Genomic DNA, 12,054 nt, shown 5'->3' with positions numbered 1-12,054 from the left:
AAGCTGGGGTGTCGTGTAGTAAAGAACCCGTGTGGTGTAGTAAAGCTAGGGTGTCGTAAAGCAGCCATGTTGCAAACATTGTAGCGGGCTAACTTCCATGTAAACCTTGATGTGTAGCACACAGCGTAGGTGTCTAGTGAGTGTGTGAGTGTGTGTGTGTGTGTGTGGTCCCAACTACCAACAACCTCCATTTTCTTTTGAACTACTCAAATGACCAAGGCAAACAGTTCAACATCCATTCTATTCTTATTTTACTTCTGTGCGCACATTTTTGGCAGACAGGCGAAAGAGGGGCTGGAGAGAGACAGGAAGAGAGAGACAGGCTTTGATAAAGGGAATGACGGAAGGACAGACAGGGTGAGGGTATACGAGGAGAGACGGTGCAACCACAACTGTGTGTGTGTGTGGCTGTGCAGGAGTGTGTGTGTTGGGGGGAGTTAGTAGGAAGGCCCTGAGGTGCCTTGTCAGCGGTTTCAGGGGGCCGTGTCTGAGGAGGCCTCCAGGTAGCAGGTGAATATCCCTAGTTTGAGGAGCGGGGTCTCCGTCTGCACACTTCTCTACACAAACACACATGCATGTGCATAAGGATTAGACCTACATGTCCACCTTTTCTCTTTATCACACAAATTATTTAACAATGAAGTCCCTGCATCTGTACGTAGCCAGAGTACAGGTAGATGTATTATTATTCCTCTTAAAACAGTGTGAAGGGAAATCAAAAGCTTAATTTATTGTTTTTCAGCATATTTTTATTTGTGTTTTAGGCTCTATCAAAAATCAAAAGTGATTGATTTGACTCAAATGTACATGACAGAAAGACGCCTTTAAAAAGGAACCGAATCAAAATCTTGAGTGTGCTCGGATTGTTGTCTGACACAAGCTTTTCTGCATCTAAGTTTGATTATTCAGAGCTAGTTAAAGCAAGCCGTGAGCACTATGTGGTCAAAACTGAATCCAAATCCTTGTCTTCCAAACAAAAGCTGCATGTTCATGAAACAGAGTTATTGATCTGCGCTGTGTTTTCCAGGGAATTTATGTGAAAGTGTGTGTGTGTCAATATTTATGCATCTATGTCTATTTATGTCTGTTCCAACTGTTGCTTAAACTTGCATGTTTGCATGCATGTGTAAACTATCTCTGCCCGCATTGGCGCATTTGGTACCACGTGTGTGTGTGTGCGTTCGATGAGCCGTCAGTCCTAAAGAGGGGCTATGCTGCTGTCATGCGATGACACCTCTTATTTGCTGCTGTCCCGTGAAGCGGAGCTGAAGGCAGAGGTCAGGCCACCCTCACAGAGACGCTGCTGCTCAGAGCACATCATGTCTGTCTGCCTGCCTCCCAACACCGTGGTAGAGGCATCAGCCCATCACACACACACACACTCACACACATGCATAAAGCAATAACACACATTTATTCACATACACACACGTACAGATGTATGCGTGCCCTCAGTCACACCAGCCGTGTTTATTTCAATTTTAATTGACCAGTCGTTAAGTCCCAGATTTCAGGTTCTTTAGAGAGAAGCAGACTGAAAGGTCTAATATGTGTTTAAAGGATTTATCCAGGTGGTCAATCTGATTGAGCAGTGAAAACAGGTTGAAAAGATAAAGACAGAAGCTAAAGCTACAGATCACAGTGTGAAGGTGAACCACCTCATCACCTAGAGATCCAGACAGAAGACAATGAAATGAAGGAACAACACTGTTCCTCTTTATTCCCTCCTACAATCATTAAATACATTCAGTACCGACTGTAGCTAGCATCGCATAGACGTGCCGACACAAGTTTATAATGTGCTAACGTACTCTGCTAATGTTAGCTCCAGAGGTTTTTACATAGAAACGCAATGTTTGAGAAACATACTGTATATCTCCTTCCAACCTCTCTGGGTAACAAGTATCACTATTACACAAGGTTTAACCATGACAAGCTCCAATTCCACTGAACTGAACATGAAGAAAATCGTAAACCATTGCACGAGAGTCTATGGAGCTCAGTCAGGTAGTTCGCTTTGATTGGCCAGTGTACGTTAGAGGGGCTGGGCTTAACAATGGTCAATTAGCTCTACTTCTTTTCAGGCATGCCTCAATTATAGCTATTCAGCTACATTCAAAACACTGAAACGAAAAAAATGATTAATAATGAATGGTCTTTCAACACAATCATACCACAATTAAATCATATATCAAGATATCGTGATACACAAATTCGTCATCTAAATTGATGATAACGAGCACATAATAACAAAATATTCTCAGAAAAGCTGAAATAAGTCACATGCTCAGTGTAGTTAAATCAAACTATTGTCTTAATCTGAATACTCTGTATGTGCGTGCATGCATGTAAACAGTTGGAAAACAAAATGTTTCTCTCTAACTGAAATAGTTGAAACTGTTATGTTCCTTTCGTCCTAAAGTTCGTAATAAAATGAGAAAATGATCATTGTCACGTATACAACTCACACGGGAGTATACAAAATTAGGGTTTACCATGTGGTTATTATATATAGACCATCTATTTATTGAATTAGCAGACAGCATGCTATATCGTGATATACGTATGTTGTTGAATATGAAAGGACGTTTATCAGGATTGAAGATTTTGGCCATATCACCCAGCACTAATTAGAAACAAATGCCCTCTTTAGTCTGCAGAGCATATAGTTGATTGTGTCGCGCACGTCAGTGCAGAAACCAGGATGCAGCCTGTATATGAGGAGACCTGTAACACGCCTGCTGAATGCAACGCTACACACAATAGTCATCTCCTCTCCCCACACATCCAGCCTCCCCCCTCCTCGCTACTGTAGGCCGTCCATTCGTCTCGGCCGGTGTCACATGCCGTCATTAATTACCCATTAGACAGTGTAATATTCCCCCAATATTGCCGGAGAGCGACTGGGAGATTTTAGAGTGATCAAAACCGACAAATCTGATTTACAGAGCTAGCATAAATAAGGAGATTGTGCCCTCCCTGATTTCCCTGTTGAATAATGGATGCGTGTTTGGTAATCATTTTCCAATATCACACCACTTTCCCCTTGACTGGCCTAGCAGTCCCCTTCTCTTTTCTGTTCTTTCCTCTCTTTATATCTGATCTCCTACATTCCTGTATACTTTGATATGCTGGAGTCCTCTGAAACAACGATGGGAAGATTTGCATTAGAGACAAACTCTTTGTCTCTTTGGCCCAATGTATCTGGGGGCTTTGTTGACTTTCTGTAGTGACGCTACCGAGATAGCGCCATCACTGAGGAGGCGGGTGTTGTTGTCTGATTCATCTTGTCATTGTTTAGAGGGAGAAAATGTCAACAGGTGTGAATGTTACAGTTGATTCAATTCAAAAGGTTGATACAAAATGAGCGGGTGGAACTTGAAAATGAATTTGACTTTACAAGAAGTGAATTTATTTTTACAGTAGCAGGGATAAAACAAAGAAAGCTTATTATTTATGAGGCATGTCAAAGTCACATCTAAATCAAAGTGTGACAGACAAAATACATTTCTGAATTATGAGTCAATATGTATGATTTCCATGTTTTAGAAATCGAATGATAGCTCATATACACATAGTAATACATCAGGCAAACATCCAAGGATTGTGCACTTCATGTCAACTTTCAGCTACAGCTTGATGGATGTGAGGTTTAGCTTACTAAAGTAGCTGTAATGATAATGTGAGAAATGTCTTCCTCTCTGATGGTGTGTGTATGAAGGGTGTCAGGGGTCTGGCTATAGAAAACAAAAGCTTGAGCAGGGGGCACAAGAGATTGAATTCCCTGCTTGTGTACCTTCCCTTCCTGTCACGGTCTGCATGCACAACCTTCAGTTCATACTAAATGTAGCACTAAAACTAATTGTGATCGCCTGACAACAACACAAGCAGTCCCAAGGTCAGTACTTTGATCATATGGTAGCAGCGCTCCAAACAGCTGCTCCTGTGCTCTTCGTAACATTCTTCAAGGCACAGTTTGTGCCTCTAATGGGAAAAAGGCCAAACCAGGTTATGAAAATCCTTATTTACAGCTAGCTGCCTGGCTGTGTGAAGTAGGTCACGGCAGCTCCTGAAATGGAACGAACCTCGCTCGCACCGTTTAATACTTTTCTTTTGAATGCTCGCTGCCTCACAATGGCACCTGAGGGAAAGACACAGACACACTTTTTTTCCACTCCTCCTTAGCGAGTCTCGACCCTACTGTTTAAAGAAATGTGTCCGCACCCTGTGGGAAAGTCCGGTTTTCACCTGACAAAACAAATAAATAGGCTGCAAACACCAACTCCAAGGTTTGGCTATGAATACTATTAGGAGCATTCAAAGAGTATTTCCAGAGTAGTTGAGCAGCACATCCTCTATCTGAAATGGCCTCTAATGTCTAACCATGAAAAGATGCAGTGCAAACCACATTTCTTAAAACAATTGATCCCAGTGGCCTCCAGGTCAGGCAGGCTAATATACTACTAAAACCTAGTGTGGCACTTTGTGCTCATCATCATATGCTCGGACATTTGCAACTTTTACAATATGTCTGACAGTGCTGGATAGGTGTGGGGCCCGAGGTGTAGGTGAGCGCTGTCCCCCGGGGTGATGGATGCCTGTGGGAGGCTGTTATGCCACAAGGTGAAAATGTCCATTAATCAGCCCACACTTCCTCCATTGCCGTGGCTTTCCCATTACCAGCGCGCTCCGAGCAGGCTGATTGGTTTTTAATTGGCCTGCCCGCCAGGAGATAGATCATGTTTTCCCAGAGGAAAGGCACGGAGGTGTGTGTGTGTGTGTGTGTGTGTGTGGTGGGGGGGCACCCGCGCTATCTCTGGAGGGATACCCACACTGAGATTGTCTCTATGCGCCTATCTAACAAGAGGGATGAACAACCAGGTCTGGGTGGTCACCTGTCACATGCAATATTACTGGTTTTGCCGGAGTAATAAATTCAGTGGTGACATGACAGCTACCAATTATGTAAGTAATTATACAAGCACATCCTTCTACATATGAGATTGAAACTGGCATGTCCTTAAACTACATCCTAACCCCATCCCCCAGGTTCTGAAGGAGTAGGGATGTTTGCAGCTGCAATATCTGTATCGGTATGTTGTCTTGTTTTCACCTGTCATGTGTTCCAAAATGTAAGACGGCAAAAAGTTTCCCAGTGACTGTTAAAAAAGAAATCTGGAATTTTGGTGTGAGTGATGTATGTGCCATAATGAATAGCCTGTAGCAGCAAGCGTAGCAGGGATGCATGTGTGAAGGACACGAGAGCAGCTACATCTTACACTGAGTAGACGTCAGTATTGACGTTGTGTCTGCTCAAATACATCAATCCCCTCTCCGCCCTCGCCTGACCACGTCACGGAGGCTGATTGGAGGGACACATTGATTCCCTGTGGTATCTTCATACAAAAACACAAGGATACATCTGATCCATCTGGCCGAATGTACATCTCTGGAACTAATGTTTGAGAGGAAATGTTTAAAACAACCTGCCTAAATCGATTTTTTGTTTCATGCTATGATTTATCATAAGGAGAGGGAGCAGACAGCCTCCATGGCGTGGGCAAATATACTGCAGGCCAGCACTTCTGTAGGTGCGCCACAGTCTGACGTCAAGGGCAGGTTATGTTAGAGGGCCGGCCTGTAAAGCCTGTGTTAGCCTTCACCGCAGGGAGAGAGGGTGATCTGCACTGAGTTGGGGAGATATGCTCCTGGTGTGGAGCTGGAGGAAGCACCATCTACTGGGAGCTGCACCCAGTTATTTTGAGAGGCCAACCACATGTTCTGGATGTATACAGGGATGCAGTTCAAGGACCACGAGTTAGTTGGTGAAATACAATTTACAACACATTGTTTTTGTATTAGTAATGCAACATTGTTACGTTATATGATATATCCATTTCTTATTTTCACAACTTTTCTCCCTAGATTGAGATGCGTTTCTCCTGATACACATAAAGGTCAGCAGATGCTTCTTTTTCACATGCCAGCTTCACATAGAAGGCAAATGAGGTTCACATTGTTCTCTCCAGATTGTATCCCCCATTCATGAAAAAAAAACAAAAGCAACGGATAGGAGTTTGCTACGGCAAGGATGTGATCCCTCACTGACTTCCCACCCACAAACTAATTCTGCTTATTCTTTTATGTAAAAGCTAACATAACGTAACATCGTATACTGGACCTGGTTTCACTTAAAATGGTTAAAATGGTCATATATATATTTATTTTATTGTATCTAAATAAGGGTTTGAACATATTATGTTCTATAAATACAGAGTATTTTCAAAAGTGACCACTGCAGTAGAGCACACAGACAGTCTAGCGTGAATGCAGAGTCATGCTATGATAGTGTATGGCTCAGACATGCTTAGCACAACGTGAACGTGTGATCCAGCCACTCAATATGGAGGCTAATATTAGCGCATGTCTGGCCCCCCCAAGCCACCCCTGCCGATTGCATGCAGGGCATCCCCAGGAGGCTTTCTGCGGCTCATTCAGTATCTCCCATGCAAGGCTGGAGGAAAGACCCCCCCTGTCCACGTATTAGGCTCAGTCTGCAGCCACACAGGTTTTTGAAAATTCAGCAGATTTTTTGTCACATTAAAATACTGCATTTAGACACAATAAATATTTAAAATATATAATAACAAAGACTCACAGAAGACCATACGGAGCATACTGTCACACATTACAGTACCTAGGTACAGTACATTTCTAATGACCCTACGGTCCATATTCAGCAATGCCATCAACACCCAATTCCCTCAACCCTCCAGCTCTGACCAGACTGTTGTGATTATGAGGGGCTGGCTTCTTCTACTTTCACACCAGAGAGAGAACAGAGAGACAGAGAGAAAAGATGAGAAGGGGGGGGGTTCCCGCAATGTTGGTCGCAGCAAGACCCGGGTAGCGTGCTTTCCCTCTATAATTTAATTACATTCAGCTGTCTCCCTGTCCTCGGCTCGCTCAGCAAAGCACATCAGGCACCATGGTGGCACGCACGCACGCACGCACACACACACACACACACACACACACACACACACACACGTCTCCCCCTAACAAGCAAGATGTTTCCTTCCTCTTTCAGCGATAGGAACCTCCCAGCATAACTTCACCTCGTGCCAAGTGGCCGACACAAAGCTTAAAAATTCTTACCGCTTGACAGAAACTGTTTTACAAACATTGACTATACGGTGGAAATCGTGAGAGGCTGCAGTGCATACCAGCTTCTCACTTATAACGGTTTTACAAGAGAAACCCTGAGATCAGACTGAATCTATCAAACTAAAAGGCACACAGATATTAAAAGTGAAGAATTTCACCATGCCTGCATCCTGTAGGTTGATTTCTTGTTGTAAAAGAAACATCTTCTTAGTATAGGGAACACCCTGTTACAATCCCTCACAGTATCCCCAGATGTCACCAAACATTGTCTCCATCATTTGTTGACATGAGAAACATTCATTTTTGACACACTTTTGGCAAGGGAGAGTAGACACAAGTAGATCACTTTGAGTCAGAGCGTTGTTTGTCTTGACGGGAGGAAACATGTTGCAGCGCATCTGCTTTCTGCTGTGTATGTACAGTATATGCCACCCACGGGAGCACTGGCAGGCACACACAACAACATCTGCATTGCCTTTTTCTTACACGCAAATCAGAAAACAATACTGTGTGTTAGATGAAATATAGAACGGAGGGACTAGTGTGTGTGTGTGTGTGATTGTTTATATGCATGCAACTACACCAGAGAGTTTACTGTATTCCAAGTTGGGAACTCAAGCTCTCTTCCAACTTTACATTCTCTCTTTCCCTCTGAGTTTCTCTCCTCTGTCTCCATCTCCTCCACTTCTAATTGTTCCCTGGATGCGGTGTCCTCACTACCCCCTAGACCTCAGACTAACAGCAGACACAACACATCGCACTACACGAGAGACTGATTTTAGCAAAGGATTGAAGCACTTCAGGAACAACCAAATCAAATCATAATTTAATCATAATAATAATAATAACAATATGCTGCCTAAAATGAACGGCTAAACAAATATATATTGATGACAACTGCCTTCAGAAAACTATCCTCTTCCCCTACACTGCTGAAGTTTGCAGTGCAGCATTATCTACAGCAGGAGCACAAAACTTATAGTGCAAACTTTTAAATGGGTGCTCACATGCGACCGCTACTTCGACATGCTTCTTTGTAAAATCAAACTGCATTCAAGAGGAAAGACATTATTCATTTTCAGTAGCAATCTAGAGAGCTAGAAGCAATGTGACACAAACATATTATTAGACATCCCAGAGCAACTCGACCGGGACAATAAACTAGCCAAATCCCCTCAGCCCGCTGGTACTTTTTCTCACTTAAGACACTACACCAGTGAAGCCACATCACATGACTAAACCTATCTGAACAATTAGCAACACTAGAAACAAACACTACAAAAAACTGTGAGGAATTAAGAATCACAATTTGTTGATCTACTTCAGATTAGAAATATTTTGTTGCAAGATTGTAGATGTACCTTATATCTTTAATCAATGCATCAAAGCAAAGGCATAAGATGCCCTAAACAAGTACAAGTTACCTACCAACTGCAGTCTTCTCTTTAAACTTTTCCTCCCGCTCTCCAGAATGCGCTTCCTCTCCTTTTTCAGTCTTTCCTTTACTTCTCTCCCTTACTCTCTCCCAATTCACTTAGTGTGCTCACTGCAAACTTCTGCTCTCCTCCTGCATGCAAATCATTTTTACGACTTGAGAGATGACTGGGAATGAGGGAAGGAGGGAGAGCGATAGGGAGAAAGGATGACAGAGGGGTGGAGGAGTAGAGATAATGGTTGGAAGGCAGGCAACCAATGGGCCTGGAGCCTAATGGAAAACGGGAATCAGGACACACCAATGAGGCTCAGCCTGGAGAGAGAGCGAGCAGGAGGGAGGGAGAGAGAGAGAAAGAGAGAGAGAGAGCGGAGGAAACAGGCGAGGGAAGCAGGGATGGCGAGAGCACAGTCGGGAGGAGACGTTGTAACGCAGACCGAGAAAGACACTGAGGCAGAGAGAGAGCGCACAGAGAGCGATAAAGAAATAGAGAGAGTGCATAGCGGGTGTGCACGGTATGTGGAGGGAGGCGAGCATCCCTGGCGAGATGGAGAGAGTGCAGATCAGAGAGGAGGAACGGAAAGAAAGAAATGCACAGAGAAAGAGAAAAAGAGAGGCAGAGAGAGGAAGGAAGAAAGGGACAGAGGGAAGGAACTGACTTACCTGGGTACTGCTAGTGGCATCCTTTACACGCCGCCTCGCAGACTCCGCACACACATATACACACACGCACCCACCCCGGCGATACAGGCACACGCCGCGCCGCCGCTGAGACTAACCAAAAGCAAAAACAACAAAGGAGAGGACTGCCAAAGCCGACTGGTATACCCTAAAGCAATTGTGCCTGTGTGTGTATATGTGTGCGTGTGTTTGCGTGCAAGTGTGTGTGTGAGAGTCAGGGAGAGACGGTGGGAGTGCGTATGAGCATGTGTTTGTGCTGGGATGCGAGGGAGAGACGGTTGAAGGAAGCTAAAATACTCTCACTCCTTACTTAGCCCTATAATCTGAACTGGTTTCCTCTCTCTCTGTCTCCATCTCTGTGTGTTTCTTTCTCCCTCTATCTGTGTATCTCTCGCTCTCTGTACACTGTGCATGTATGTCCTCCTCCAACACTCAATACATTCTCTCGCTCTCTCTCTCCCTTGCTCTCTCTCTGCCTGCTGATGTGCCCTCCCTTCCCCTTCTCCCTCTTATACATTTATTCAGGGCTGCAGACTGTCTGCTCCCAGTCAGTTCTTCCCACGGGCCCCGGATAGAGATGGAGGCAGGGAAGAGAAGGGAAAGAGAGGGAGAATGGAGGAGGGATGTGGATAATAGTGAGCCATGTGGAACATGTGCAGTGAATTCATTTCAAATGGCAGAGACACAAATTTGTGCCTTTAAAAAGGCGAAAATGAGCCCCGCTCTTGGTTCAGTGCACATGATTTGGCCTGGGATCATTCAGAGAGCTGAGAGAGATGCAGGATGCAAACTTAAAGGAAGTCTCTGGCTGATCGCTGGCTTGCTTTTAATTAACACTTGTGTCCCCCGTCCCCCCCCACCGCTTCGGGGCTGGCTGAGCACCAGAATTAAGAGTGCAGAAGATGAATGAGTATTGAAACAGGCTAGTTTCGGCCATGTGTTCAGTGATGAGCACTGGTGATGCACCACTCCCAAACAGGAGACAGTATTTACAATATCATCATGTTCGAACCATAAAGAGGGTGACATTCGTGCGCACTCTTGTGTGAATGAGAATGGCAATAACAACGTGATGATTTCCATATTTACCCAGATATGCAAACATACAGAATGCTAATCTCATCCCTGAGACATCATCATAATTAGATTATAAATTAGGTGCATTTCTTACCGGACAAGAGGTGCTAATTCATTCATTTTCCGCCAGCGGGGGGTAGACTCAGCTGAAGAAGGCAGCAGCCACCCTATAGAGGAGACTTCTCATATGCTCATCTGAAAGCGGCAAGCAATAACATATTCAAATAAATTCTCATACACATAAATATTCAGAATAAGATTCAAAGATATGGGTCTATGCTCTTCCAATCCGATATACATGTATACGAGGCACATTGTTTTGATCCTCCTTAGAACAGTAAACAAATCAAATGCCATACAGCGGTATTTTACAGAACCAACAAGCCCTGCCGCTCTCTCCAACAATGCTGCCAGGCAGTTGAGGAAGGCATGATAAGTACTCTGGTGGGTTGGGACACAGATGCCTTCGGGGCGTTTAATATTAGCAATTTCAAATTCTTATTTGGCTATGTTAATGCCAATCAAGCACGATTAATTTATCCCACACCCTTAAACAAATAAACAAAAGGGGAGAAATGTGCCTGAATAAGGAAAACGCCGGTAATTTGAGGAATCATCACACATTAGGAATACTAGCCGGAAATCAATGTTTAAGCAGTTATTGTATTATGAGGCTCACTCTGGTGTCAGCATAGAACCAGAGGTCTCTCTCACTGACACAGCAGAACCGTGTTGACTGGATGTGAAGGGTATCCTCTGCTGAAAAATGATTACAATGGGAATCAGTCAGTGGTTAAAATGGATGCAGAAAACTCAATTTTTTTCTGTCCGGATGTATTTGCTCTTATTCATTTAAATACATGCGTTTTGAACAAGATTTAACTCATTTAAAAGCTATTACACCTCTGTTAAATTCACATGTAGAGTAACAAATGCAGATATTTTACCAGTTTTTAATTGCAGGGTTTTTTTAAAACAAAAGTTTTTGAGGTTTTTTTTACAAACAAAGGTTGTCTAGTGTTCATCTTTTGCTGATATAGTTTTCTTAAGGTTCATATTTGGTCTGTAAGTTTAAGAATACAAGTTTCTTTTTTTTCATAATTCTACAACGATACAACCGCGTTCCATTTATGTGTGCAAGTGCCATGGCTCTGCTTTGTGCTTGTTAGCTCAGTGAAACATAATTAACGCTATCTCTTACACCTGTGCTCTTACTTTTACTGCTTTGCCGAGCCAAATGTCCGCATTGAGAGAGGCCCATTCACAAGCTTAAGTTTGTTATTGATGCAAGAAGATACAACATTTGTTTGGCCAATTCTTTTTGAAGACAATTTGTATTGTGCTAGGTGTATGTCAACTAACGTTATCTTGCTTCTCCTTATTGTAATGTTCAGTTCTCTCAGTAAAAAAACTAGCATGAACCTTAAAGCAAAAACTATCTTAAAGCCCAAAGCAAAAACTAGCTTAAAGCAAAAACTAGCTTCAAGCCCAAAGCAAAAACTAGCTTAAAATAAAAACTAGTTTAAAGCCTGAAGCAAAAACTAGCTTAAATCACTTTATCACGAAGACCCACTAAATAACAATGTTTATAGTGATTTCAGCCCAAGCAGTGCAGCAATGTAACATAAGTGTAAAAAAAAAAGATAGGCGAAGACCAAATCTTTTTGATACTGACCTAGCTGTTAACTGATTTATTC

General features: G+C 43.2%; 1 protein-coding gene across 1 annotated transcript in view; it reads right to left on the bottom strand.

Annotated features, from left to right (window-relative positions):
• LOC116399587 (myelin transcription factor 1-like protein) overlaps positions 1-9,771 on the bottom strand; it is a 75,232-nt gene extending 65,461 nt beyond the window's left edge. Inside the window, exon 1 of the mRNA XM_031876836.1 lies at positions 8,596-9,771. The gene's annotated coding sequence lies outside the window, so the exon portion shown is untranslated. The remainder of the gene's footprint in view (positions 1-8,595) is intronic.
• Positions 9,772-12,054: the final 2,283 nt, after the last annotated feature.

This window comes from Anarrhichthys ocellatus, unplaced genomic scaffold, assembly GCF_004355925.1.
Source record: "Anarrhichthys ocellatus isolate YVR2014 unplaced genomic scaffold, GSC_Weel_1.0 scaffold117, whole genome shotgun sequence".
NCBI classification, from domain to species: domain Eukaryota; kingdom Metazoa; phylum Chordata; class Actinopteri; order Perciformes; family Anarhichadidae; genus Anarrhichthys; species Anarrhichthys ocellatus.
Note: the sequence above shows the minus strand (reverse complement) of the source record. Positions and strands in the feature narration are given on the sequence as shown.